This window comes from Vicia villosa, linkage group LG5, assembly GCF_029867415.1.
Source record: "Vicia villosa cultivar HV-30 ecotype Madison, WI linkage group LG5, Vvil1.0, whole genome shotgun sequence".
Lineage (NCBI taxonomy): Eukaryota > Viridiplantae > Streptophyta > Magnoliopsida > Fabales > Fabaceae > Vicia > Vicia villosa.
In genome coordinates this window covers 84157575-84168908 of record NC_081184.1, presented here as the reverse complement: position 1 = coordinate 84168908, position 11334 = coordinate 84157575, and the positions used below count along the sequence as shown (strand labels likewise).

Here is an 11334-nt window from a genome sequence, read left to right as displayed (position 1 = left end):
CTTCTTCGAGACCCATGATGCAAGCTTCATATTCGGCCTCACTGTTTGTGCATTTGAAAGTTAATCTGACAGTAAGTGGAATATGGGTACCTCGAGGGGTAACAATGATTTCCCAAATTCCTCGTCCATAAGCATTGACAGCTCCGTCAAAGATTAAGCCCCATTGGGATCCTATCTCAGGTCCTTCGTCTGGTAGTGGCTCGTCGTAATCTTTCATCTTGAGGTACATAACGTCCTCATCCAGAAAGTCGAAACTGGTTGATTCATGACCATTGAGTGGATGGTGGGCCAGGTGCTCAGCTAGGATGCTTCCTTTCATGGCTTTCTGTGCGTGATACTCAATGTCATATTCTGATAACAACATCTGGCAACGAGCAATTCTCCCGGTTAAGGCAGGCTTCTCAAAGATGTACTTGATTGGATCCATATGGGAGATCAAACAAGTAGTATGTCGAATCATGTACTAGCGGAGACGCTTGGCAGTCCAGGCCAAAGCACAACAGGTTTTCTCGAGCATGGAGTAGCGGGATTCGCAATCAGTGAATTTCTTGCTCAGGTAGTAGATGGCATGCTCTTTTCTCCTCGTCTCGTCTTGCTGTCCAAGGACACAACCCATGGAATCTTCTAAGACGGTTAAGTACATTATCAAAGGTCTTCCTTCCACTGGAGGAGACATGATGGGTGGTTCGAGCAAATATTCCTTAATGCTGTCGAACGCTTTCTGACAATCGTTTGTCCAGACGCAACTTTGATTTTTCCGTAGAAGTTTGAAAATTGGAGCACAAGTTGCAGTCATGAGATATATGAATCTCGAGATGTAATTCAGACGTCCAAGAAATCCTCTAACTTGTTTCTCGGTTCTGGGTGAAGGCATTTCTTGAATTGCCTTGACTTTGTCTGGATCTACCTCAATTCCTCGTTTGCTGACGATGAAACCAAGGAGTTTTCCTGAGTAGACACCAAAGGTACACTTATTGGGGTTCAGGCGAAGCTGAAACTTCTGTAAGCGTCGAAATAACTTTGTCAGATTCTGTATGTGATCTTCCTCATTTTCTGATTTGGCAATCATGTCATCCACATAGAATTCCACTTACATATGCATCATGTCATGGAAAAGTGTAGTCATGGCTCTTTGATAAGTTGCCCCTGCGTTCTTTAGTCCAAAAGGCATAATGCGATAGCAGAACGTGCCCCAGGGGGTGATGAAAGCTGTTTTCTCCATGTCTTCAGGTGCCATCTTGATTTGGTTGTATCCCGAAAATCCGTCCATGAATGAGAAAACTTTGGATTTTGCTGTACTATCTACCAACATATCAATATGTGGTAAAGGAAAATCATCCTTAGGGCTAGCTTTGTTCAAATCTCTGTAGTCGACGCACATGCGGACCTTTCCGTCTTTCTTAGGAACGGGAACAATGTTAGCTAACCACTGAGGGTATTCTGAAGTGACAAGGAAACCAGCATTGATTTGCTTTTGAACTTCCTATTTGATTTTCATAGCCATCTCCGGACGAGTCCTTCTCAATTTTTGCTTGACCGGAGGGCACTCTGCTTTTAATGGTAAGTGATGCTCCACTATACTGGTATCCAACCCTGGCATATCCTGATAAGACCAAGCGAAGACATCTAAGAATTCTCTGAGCAGCTGTATCAAACCCTCTCTGATCTCTGAACTGAGCGAAGCTCCGATCTTAACCTCTTTTCTGTTTCCATCGGAAGAAAGGTTAATAATCTCTAGAGGCTCATTGTATGGCTAAATGGCCTCTTCCTTTTGTTGAAGTAACCGTAAAATTTCCTTTGATATTTCTTCGTCTTCTTCTTCCTCTGCCTCGAATACAGGAAACCCAAAGCTTGGAGAAGTCATACGATCGTACGTTTCAACGGGGTGTTTTATGATTAAACTGCGTTTTTCACCCTTTTTCACACATGTAACCGGTTACATAACCATGTAACCGGTTACATCGCTGACAGACCCAAAAATTCTGCATTTTAAAGATACTAACCCCAACCAAACTTCAATCCAAATGCTCCCAACATTGTAGTATCATCCAAAATGTGTTCATACACTAATATAACAGGATTTTCAATAGGAAGAGCATAGATTAACAACATGCAATAGCAAAAATCACCAAAACTTCACAAAACCCCCATTTCATACAATTTTGTCCAAAACCCCAAAGTCTCTAACTATGAGACTCACCTTGATTGACATGAAATTCTGAGTTTGATGATGAAATTAGAGATGATGATGATGTCCACACTGTTGATCTTTGTTCTTCCTCCAAGATTGTTGAAACTATGCACATGCATGTTGATGAAGAAGCTTGAGTTTGGACCAAAATGTTTTTTCTTCTTCTTCCTTCATCTTTCACGTTTTCCTCTCTTCCTCTCTCTCAAAATTATGATTTGCTTCAAATGAGAGAGTAGGATACCATCCAAACAAACCCTTAACTTGACATTAGTGATGTAATGACAATACTACCCTTATGAAACTTATTTATCCTTTTTCCTCATAAAACAAATAAATAAGGTGCTAGTATACTTTTATCTACTAATGTTCTCAGCAAAATTAATTAGTGACATCTATTAGTGATAATTATACCGGGTATTACAATTTAACTAATTATGTTGATTCTTTCCTAAACTATACAATTATGCAATATTAAAAAATATGAACAAAATCTTTGCAAATCTTTTTTTTTAATGATTTTTGGACTAAAATTACAAAAAATAAAGATTTTAATGAAAAAATAATATTTTAAAAATGCCTAATAAACAAATACGAAAATAATAATTAAATGATGAAAAAAATACTATTTTTGATTTTTTTTTAATGTTTTATGATTTTTGGTAATTTTTTTGACTAAAAAATACATAAAAGTAAAAATTGACAACTTTAAAAAATGCCTATTTAATTAGTACGAAAATTAAAATGATAAAAAAAATGCAATTTTTGTGATTTTTGAATAAATGGAAATAAAGTTAGAACTAAAATTAAAAAGCAAGTAAAAGGGAAACTGTTAGAAGTGGGATTCGAGCTCGGGACCTCTCGCTCTTGTACCTTTTAACCTCAAATCCTTACCAACTGTGCTATGTCAATTATTCAAAATAAAATAACATTTGCAAATATATGAGGGCAAATTTTGGGGTATGGCACATATTAACTTCACAGTATTTCTCCAGAACTACTGATGTTTCTTCAGATTCAGCTACAAATAGTATTTTTAAGTCACCTTGCTTGTTTTTGGCGATTCTTCACAGACAGCATTCCAGAATCTCTTAGAACACAGTACTCATGAAACTATTAAAAACTAAATTGTTACATACAATAATATATGTATTGTTATTGTTAAAACATATAGACTAATTGTAACAACAAATCTTGTCCTAACAATCTCCCTCTTTTTGATGATGACAAAACTATGTATTTTGATGGAACAATTTCAGAGTAATAAAACAACAATGTTTATGTTGGAATGTACTTATGAGAATTTGCTTTGTTAAGGGATACACCAAACATATTTTATGCATGTTGTTTTATTAGGTTTATCAAAATCATCATGTCTTATTCTCCCCCTTTTTGTCACAATCAAAAAGGAATATAAACACTGATTTACAAGGAGATGTCATTTAGACTCAGATAACCACCAGTCACAGTGTATTCAGAGTTTTAAAGCAGCAACTCCCCCCGAATGTGTTAACCCCAAAATTCAATTTATGCTTGTTCAGAGTCTTTCTCTGATCCCAACACTTACACAATTAGAGATTTTAAGTTATCAGAACTTAGAGTAGACAAGGAATACTTCCATATGGTCTAAAAGAGCGTAAGCCTTTATCATCTGGACTTGTTCATTAGAACTTATGTCTTCAGGTCTTCAGAGTCTTCAGAAACACGTCTTCAAAGTCTTCAGAACCACGTCTTCAGAGTCTTTAGAACCACGTCTTCAAATTCTACAGCACTTGGTCTTCAGAATGGTTTCTTCAGACTTCATATCAGAGTGATTACTTTAGATGCTTCTGAAGCTTTGCTACAGTTCATCAGAACTTGTGTAACGCATAAACATAACTTAGTAGCTTCTGATGTTTTGGCCACGCCTTTTCATCAAATTCAAAACTTGTTTTTCAGATGAGAAACTCCCCCTGAATTTGAGACTAGATAAGATCAGATTTCCTGATTATGAATTCTCTGGGTGGCTCCCCCTGGTTTCGATAGATTAGATATTAAGATCCTAAGAGTCTAGGTAATGGAGATCTCTCATTTTCTGAGCCTGGATGATATTTTCATTTCAGAGTCTAATTTCTAATCTGGAAAGCTCAGAGCCTAAAATATCAAGGTTTAACATAACTTCTGATTCTGAATCATCTATCCAAAATTTGCAGACAATCTTCAACTTCTGATTCGCTCAATTCTTCTGATAGGCTACTTTAAAGGTAGATTTTGTCTTGATCGCTTTCAGGAAAAGTTTATATTCAAATCTCCCATTCTGATGTCTTCTGATCTTTATCTGATTCTGAAAATTCTCAACTCTAGCATGTTTCTTTCAGTTTGACCTGTCTTAGAATGCCTATTGAACTTATTCAGAGTTCCTCGGTTAACAACAAACAAACAAACATCAAAGGTAAATGCTCATTTTAAGTCATTTTGTCAATTGGTTAGAGATTGAGTTAGAATTAATGTTGCTAAGGTTAGAAAGATAACATGTCTTTAATATGAATAAAATTCTTTCAGAAGATTCACAGCTTCTGAGACATGGTCAGAGTTGGTAATCTTTCAGAGTCTTAAGTTATTTTCTTATCGTTATATCAGTTTATGATGATTTAGAGAGATAATGTAAAGTACTTGAAGGTAAGTTACTTTTGGAAATGAAAATTACACTTAAACCTTTCGTTCATTCATTCATTCATAAACACACACAAACACAACTGATAACATAAAAACTTGAAATTACAGACATATCAGAACAGAGACAACTATATTACAACAATCCAGAACTACACAGACAGAACTTCACATCTTTCTTCTTCAAGAGCATCTCTAGGTCCAGAGTAGCGAACTTCCCCAAAAATCCCAGCCTGGTAGAAGAGTGGAGAAAGAACTCTCCCAAAAGGTATTACGGACTGGTGATTGTTCATAGAGACTACAATTGAACCCTTGAGATAGTTGAAGAGAATATGGGGAAGATTGACTCTAACATGGTGCATAAGGAAGTAGATGAGGACCCTGTCATCAAATTCTAAAGAGTTCGTGTTGATCCCTCTAGGTCTTAGGTTTTTCAGCACAAGCTGAAACTAGACAGCAACAATAGGAAGAAGAGTTTCAGGATCGGTTGGAGTATATCCTTTGGAAGGATCATGGATAGTACTGAGTTTTTCAACTTGAGAGTATTTGAAATGAAGATCTTCAACTGTAATACCAGTTGGACGACAGTTAAGGGCTTCAACAATTGACATAGGAGTAATGAGGATAGGCATCCCAAAAATGGTTGAGGAGATGGATACACCATTTGGGTTAACCATGGCGAACTTCCAGAATTCTTTGACCAGGAAGGGGTAAATTGGTCCATGCAGCATCTCAACATACTTCTCCCATCCTTGACAAATGATGCATTGTTTTAAAAAGAGATCTTCAGGAGTTAGTCTAAGAAAACTGGGCCTAAGTTCATTAAGAACTTCAAGAAGTTCTTCATCTCCAAGAAAGGTTTTCAAAGACACGACACAAAAAGGTAAGAGGACACAAATTTTTTTAGAGAAAAGTATGTGTGAGTGACAAAGAACAGAAGGATCTTTTAAATAGAGGAATTAATGTGTGACAAACTTACCAAAAGATTTTGAAACTGACATCTTAATAAATGAAAGCTTGAGAGACACAATAAATGACTAGTTCCAAGACACATGATGAAGAGACATAGCCTAAAGAAGATAAAGTGTGCTGAAACTATTTTATTTTCAAGATAATAATTTACTAAAACGAATGTATTTTATAAATGTTGTAAATGAGTTTTAGCAAGATTTTTGGTCAAAAAGTAATAATGACTAAAAAACTATTTTCAATGGCAGGAAGACGTAAGGATTTCTGATTTAAAGTGCATCATGATTAATACATTTTCTACTCTGTACACATATGAAGACATCATATAAGGAATGCATAATGAGAGATAGGGTTTAGAATTTCTGACCAGTCAGAGCTTCCCTTTAAACAGCTTGATACCTTTTACCTTTGTTTCTGAGAGCTTGAACTCCTACCTTCTAGATTCAGAACTCTTGTTGTCGCTTCTTCTTCAGAGTCTGCTTCAATCTCTCTCTTCCACTTATTGACTCTTTATCTTGGATACTCTTTCAGAGGCTTCAAATCTTGATCTTGACAATTTCCATGTAGCTTGTGATGATAATATCATTTGAGTGATTATGAACTCCATATCTTCTGATTCTTGAGTTGAACTCGGAAATCTTCATAGAATCTATCTTCCCAAGATAGAATCTGACAATTTGGACCAGAAAGCGTTGTCTTCAGCAGAGTTTGTAGCCACTAATGTTTTTCTCTTCTTGAATCTCTCTACACGGTTAAGTGTTTGATTCACAAATCAATATAGAGTCGGAGCTCTAATACCAATTGAAGGTGGATAAAAACACAAGAAAGGGGGGAGCTCTAATACGCGGAAAATCAAAGCATTAGTGTTCATCAGAACCTTTTCCAATTCATATTTATCAGAGGCTTAATTTTTTTTAAAATCATTAAGCTTTCTTCAAAATATGAGTCCTATTATCTTTTGACTAAGTAATGATCCAAGTAAGATAAACAAAAGCAAACAACACACAATATATCTTGGTTCGCTTGAGAAATTCTCAAGCTAGTCCAGTCCACCCTTCCGAGGTGATTTCACCTTGAACTCAAGGTCTTAATCCACTATAACCAAACTGATTACAATTGCACGGGCAACCGCCGGTGACTAACATCCTTGCACGAGCAACCACCGGTGACTTGCAACCTTGCACGGGAAATCGCCGATGACTAACACACAATGAAATGTTCAGTGATCTGAGTTAACACACTACAAGAAATTTGCCATATACCAACATACACTTTTAGTGACCATAAAAAAAGAGATGGTATATATAAGATTTAGAGACCAAAATTATAAGTGAACCGTTGGTATAGGATGTGAAAGAAAAGGCGCTTAGTTTTCATCAAACGCGCTCAAGTTTTCACCCTATTTTTTTTCAATTAAAAAAGAAATACAGTAGAAATGACTTAAAAGTAAGAAAAGAATAGAAAGTTGTTAACGAATGAATCAACGAAGGATTGAAGAAGAAGAAGAAGAGGTGAAGTAATTGCTGTAAAGTTTCATCGTCTTCTTCCATTTCTCCATCTAATAAACCATTTCTCTCTCTAAAACCTCTCTCTTTCTCATGGCCATCGCAACAGAGACTCGATCTCACCCTCAACAACACACGGTAACCCATTCTAGGGTTTTGTTTTCAATTATTTCATCTTTATTCTCTTTTTTCGTTTCTATTGATTGATTCAATCATTATTTCTCAAAAATATGTTGATTTCAACAAGATCTGAACAATCATGTTAATTGTTGGGGTTTTTGTTCAAAATTGTGCTAGTTGTCAACAAGATCTGATATTTATCGATTGTTTTGTTTGTGATTATTTATGGACTTCTTCGGGGTTTTCAAGTTCAGCTCAAGAGCAAAAGAGGTGAATTCTAAATGATTTTGATATTGGAAAACCTATTGGAAGGGAAAAATTCGGCCATGTCTATTTGGCTAGAAAAAATACTGAGTTTTTTTTCCAATCTCTTAATTTTCATTTTTATGCAAAACCATTAAATTACATGTAGCTTTATAGATCTGACTGAAATGGTTGAAGTTGATTTGTGCTGTTTATTTAAAAGTTTTTTTCTTTAAAATATATTTATCTGTTCATTAAAATGTGAAATGTTATTATGATACAGATTAATCATATTGTTGCTATGACAATACTCTTTAAGATCCCATTGCAACAATTGCAAGTTGAGCATCAGCTTAATAGATATATAAGGCTTTTCAGGAAAAGTGAAGGCAGAGTGAATGGTGTATTCAGGTAGATTCAACTACCTTCTTTCCCATTTCTTCTCTCAGTCAGTACACTAATGCTTGTATGCAGAACTTTTACTTTAGTCTCAAGATGTGCTTGTATTTTATTGTTTAGTGGATTTTACTAGTATTTACTAACATTAAGATGCAAACATGTAATTAAGAGGCTTGAGATGTAGAAAATATGCAGAGTACGTAGAAACTTTTAATAAACCATGGGAAAATTGATACAATCCCTTGATTCCTATTGAATGATGCTTGTTACATAATGATTTCATACTGAATTTGAAATTTTTGTTTATTGGTTTTGTTAGGTGTTTGTTGATAGGGTTAACATCGTACCATCTAACGTTTATTAAATTGATTTTTCTTCCCAAGCAACAGGGAACTATGTTAAACAGTTCAGCCGAACTGGAACAGTCCTCAAGTTCTTTACTCTATCTTTTGTTAAAAGTTTGATAGGTCTTCATGTAGAACTATGATTTAAAACATTCTTTTAGTAAAGGGTCATGCTAACATGTGCCCTAAGGGCACATGTTAAGAGTTAAATGTAGAAATTTTTTCTAAGAAATTGTGTATTGTTTTCATAAAAAGTTCATAATTAATGTGTTTATTACATTTTCCAATACTAATTTACTATATTTAGGTTTCTTAACATGTGCCCTTGGGGCACATGTTAGCTTTATCCTTTAGTAAATACTTGCTTTATTTTGTTTTGACACAACCACTCTATTCCTAACACCATTTAATTTCTTTCATAAGCATACTCTTCTACATTTTGCACCTCTTTTACCAACTCTTATGGAATCTATTTCAGACACTAAATAGCCGAAGACTTGCTGTTCTGGTATGTTTCTAATAAATATGTGTTTGAACTTTGAATAAGCATTATACTTCATGAAAACTATGTTAAAAAAGAGATAGATAATTTTAAACTGACTTGAAAACCAAGTTTGACATTGAAATTGGAGGAATGATACATGTCCCTTAAGTACCTTGAAAGCATTGGTGATTCATCACAGTAAGTTGATTTTCTTTATAAATTTTATTCACATCTTATTCTTTTAATATTTTTTTCTTTCTATTTTAACAATAATTGTACATTTTTGTATAGCCAAATAATGAATTTCCAAATTTTTTATTAGGTCATAATTCGATTCTTTGGGTGGACCATGGACCAATTCTACTCTGGAGGAAGAATGATGGGTGTAAAACGATTATGTTATCTCCAAGGGGTTTTAAGAATTTTGCTATAATTATTTTGTATGTTTAGATACACAAATAATGTTTGAATTTTTCAATGTTAGAACTATTTTATTTAAATTTGATGTAAGCATTTTTATATATTTAAATGAATGTTGTTTTAATGATAATAGTTTTATTTAATTATTTATGATTATTTTAAAATAAAAATAAAAATATAAAGTAAAAAGAAAAGAATTTGTGTGGTGTATATAAAAAGTATTGCCAAATTTTGATTATTAAAAAATATTAATTATAGAAAAAAATATTTGTAAAAAGTAAAAAAGAGAAAAATACCAATGGTTAATTTCATCTTATATCTTATACCAACGGAAATATGTATAGGATAAAGTTATTAAATAGTATAAATAATCGTTGCTATAGCCTCAAAATTTTGTCCAACCCCTAAAATTGCCGTTGGTAAAAGATATTGGGACGGAAAAAAAAACCGTTGACGGAAGCAAACGTCCCTTGGTATAGGTTTTTTTACTTTTACCAACGGTTTTTGGACTTTTTTCAACGAATTTTTGCCGTTGGTAAATGTCAAATTTCTTGTAGTGACAGATATAACATTCATTGACCTCTATCAGGAATCTGACTACCAAGTCATCCAAGAGGATTTCCTCCACAGATATCTCACAAGAGTCTGACCTCCACTTGTTCCTCTTTGAGATATGATTATCATTGATTCTATAAGATCTGACCAACTTGGTCTCTTATAAGGTTTCAACAAAGACCGCAACCATTGTCTTCTTGAGCTACTGACCTTCACTCGGCCTCTCAAGGTATCCTCAACACTAAGTTGATAAACTTTGTGTTTACATGATTGCTTCTTCTAAGAAGATTACATAACTAATTAAGCACATATTATTTAACATAGTTCTGAGCAACAACTCCTATGTTAAAACAATTTACATGAAGAATTCTAAACCTATAACACAAAACGAGCAACAACTCTTGTGTTTATTACATTGTTCTACAAAGATGTATATGATTGTATGTTAAGTGTCATCTTGTAGTGGTCTTTTTCTTCATCTTCTTTGTTCAGTAAGTCACGAGCAATAATTTCTTGCTTCTTATGATTTCTATCAAGATGTATATGATTAAGGTTGAATAGCATCTTGTAGAATCTTCTTTCTTCTCTTCTTCGATCTGATCAGCTTCAGCATAACAACTTAGACATTAGCATCAACTAATTGGCCTAGTAGTATTTTTAGTTGGCATGAGCTTCAACTTCTCTTTTAGGAGATGTCTCTTGATCAACGGCTTCTGAGTACATATCTCCTTTCTTCATGTGTTAATCTTTGTCAATCTTTGTTGGTTGAGTTCCATTCAATCCAAAACAACAATTGACAACTGCAACGACAACTACCGTTATAGTAGTTTGAACATCAACTGTAACATCAATACATGTAGTAACTTCAGTAGCAATATCAACAACATTAATGGCTACATCAGCTACATTTAAGAGTTGTGATGTGAACAACATAAGCGATCACCAACGTCGTCAACCTTTGTTGGATGATTTGGTCTTCTTTTATAGCTGTCAAAAGAGACGTTGAAGGATAAGAAGATCCTTTTGACTTCCAACGGCTAGTTCCCAACAGATAGAATGGAGCATTACTATAGGTAGTACTTTCTTTTGTCTTGTAGCTTGATACGTTATGAGTTGGTGGGAGACAGGTTCTGTAAAATAGCACACCCATTTGATTATAGTGGAAACTGTAATGTACTGTTGTACTATTTTCTTCTTGACTGATTTCTTTAATCCTACCTTCAAATAATATACTTCTGGTTCTAAATTAGTAAGCTTGGAAAAGATCAACTTGTCTTCATCTTTTTAATACTGATTCAGATGTGTAGTCTAGAAACTACTTTGTTGTGAAGTGTAAAATCTTTATCTTGTAAGAGTTAAAGTCTTATTTATCAGAACTAGTATCAACATCTCTTCTAAAAAATCATACTCGACTTCTGATCTGGAGTGATCTTGTGATGTTATAACTTGTCCAGA

At 34.4% G+C, this 11334-nt stretch overlaps 1 long non-coding RNA gene across 3 annotated transcripts; it reads left to right on the top strand.

Annotated features, from left to right (window-relative positions):
* Positions 1 to 7165: 7165 nt before the first annotated feature.
* Positions 7166 to 9433, top strand: LOC131606806 (uncharacterized). Of its 3 annotated transcripts, none has more exons than XR_009285053.1 (3): positions 7166 to 7452; positions 7961 to 9102; positions 9227 to 9433. It is a non-coding gene; the product is annotated as an uncharacterized LOC131606806 (long non-coding RNA). The 3 variants fall into 3 exon arrangements; XR_009285054.1 differs by having other exon boundaries at positions 7180 to 7452; positions 7961 to 8088; positions 8899 to 9433; XR_009285052.1 differs by having other exon boundaries at positions 7961 to 9433.
* Positions 9434 to 11334: the final 1901 nt, after the last annotated feature.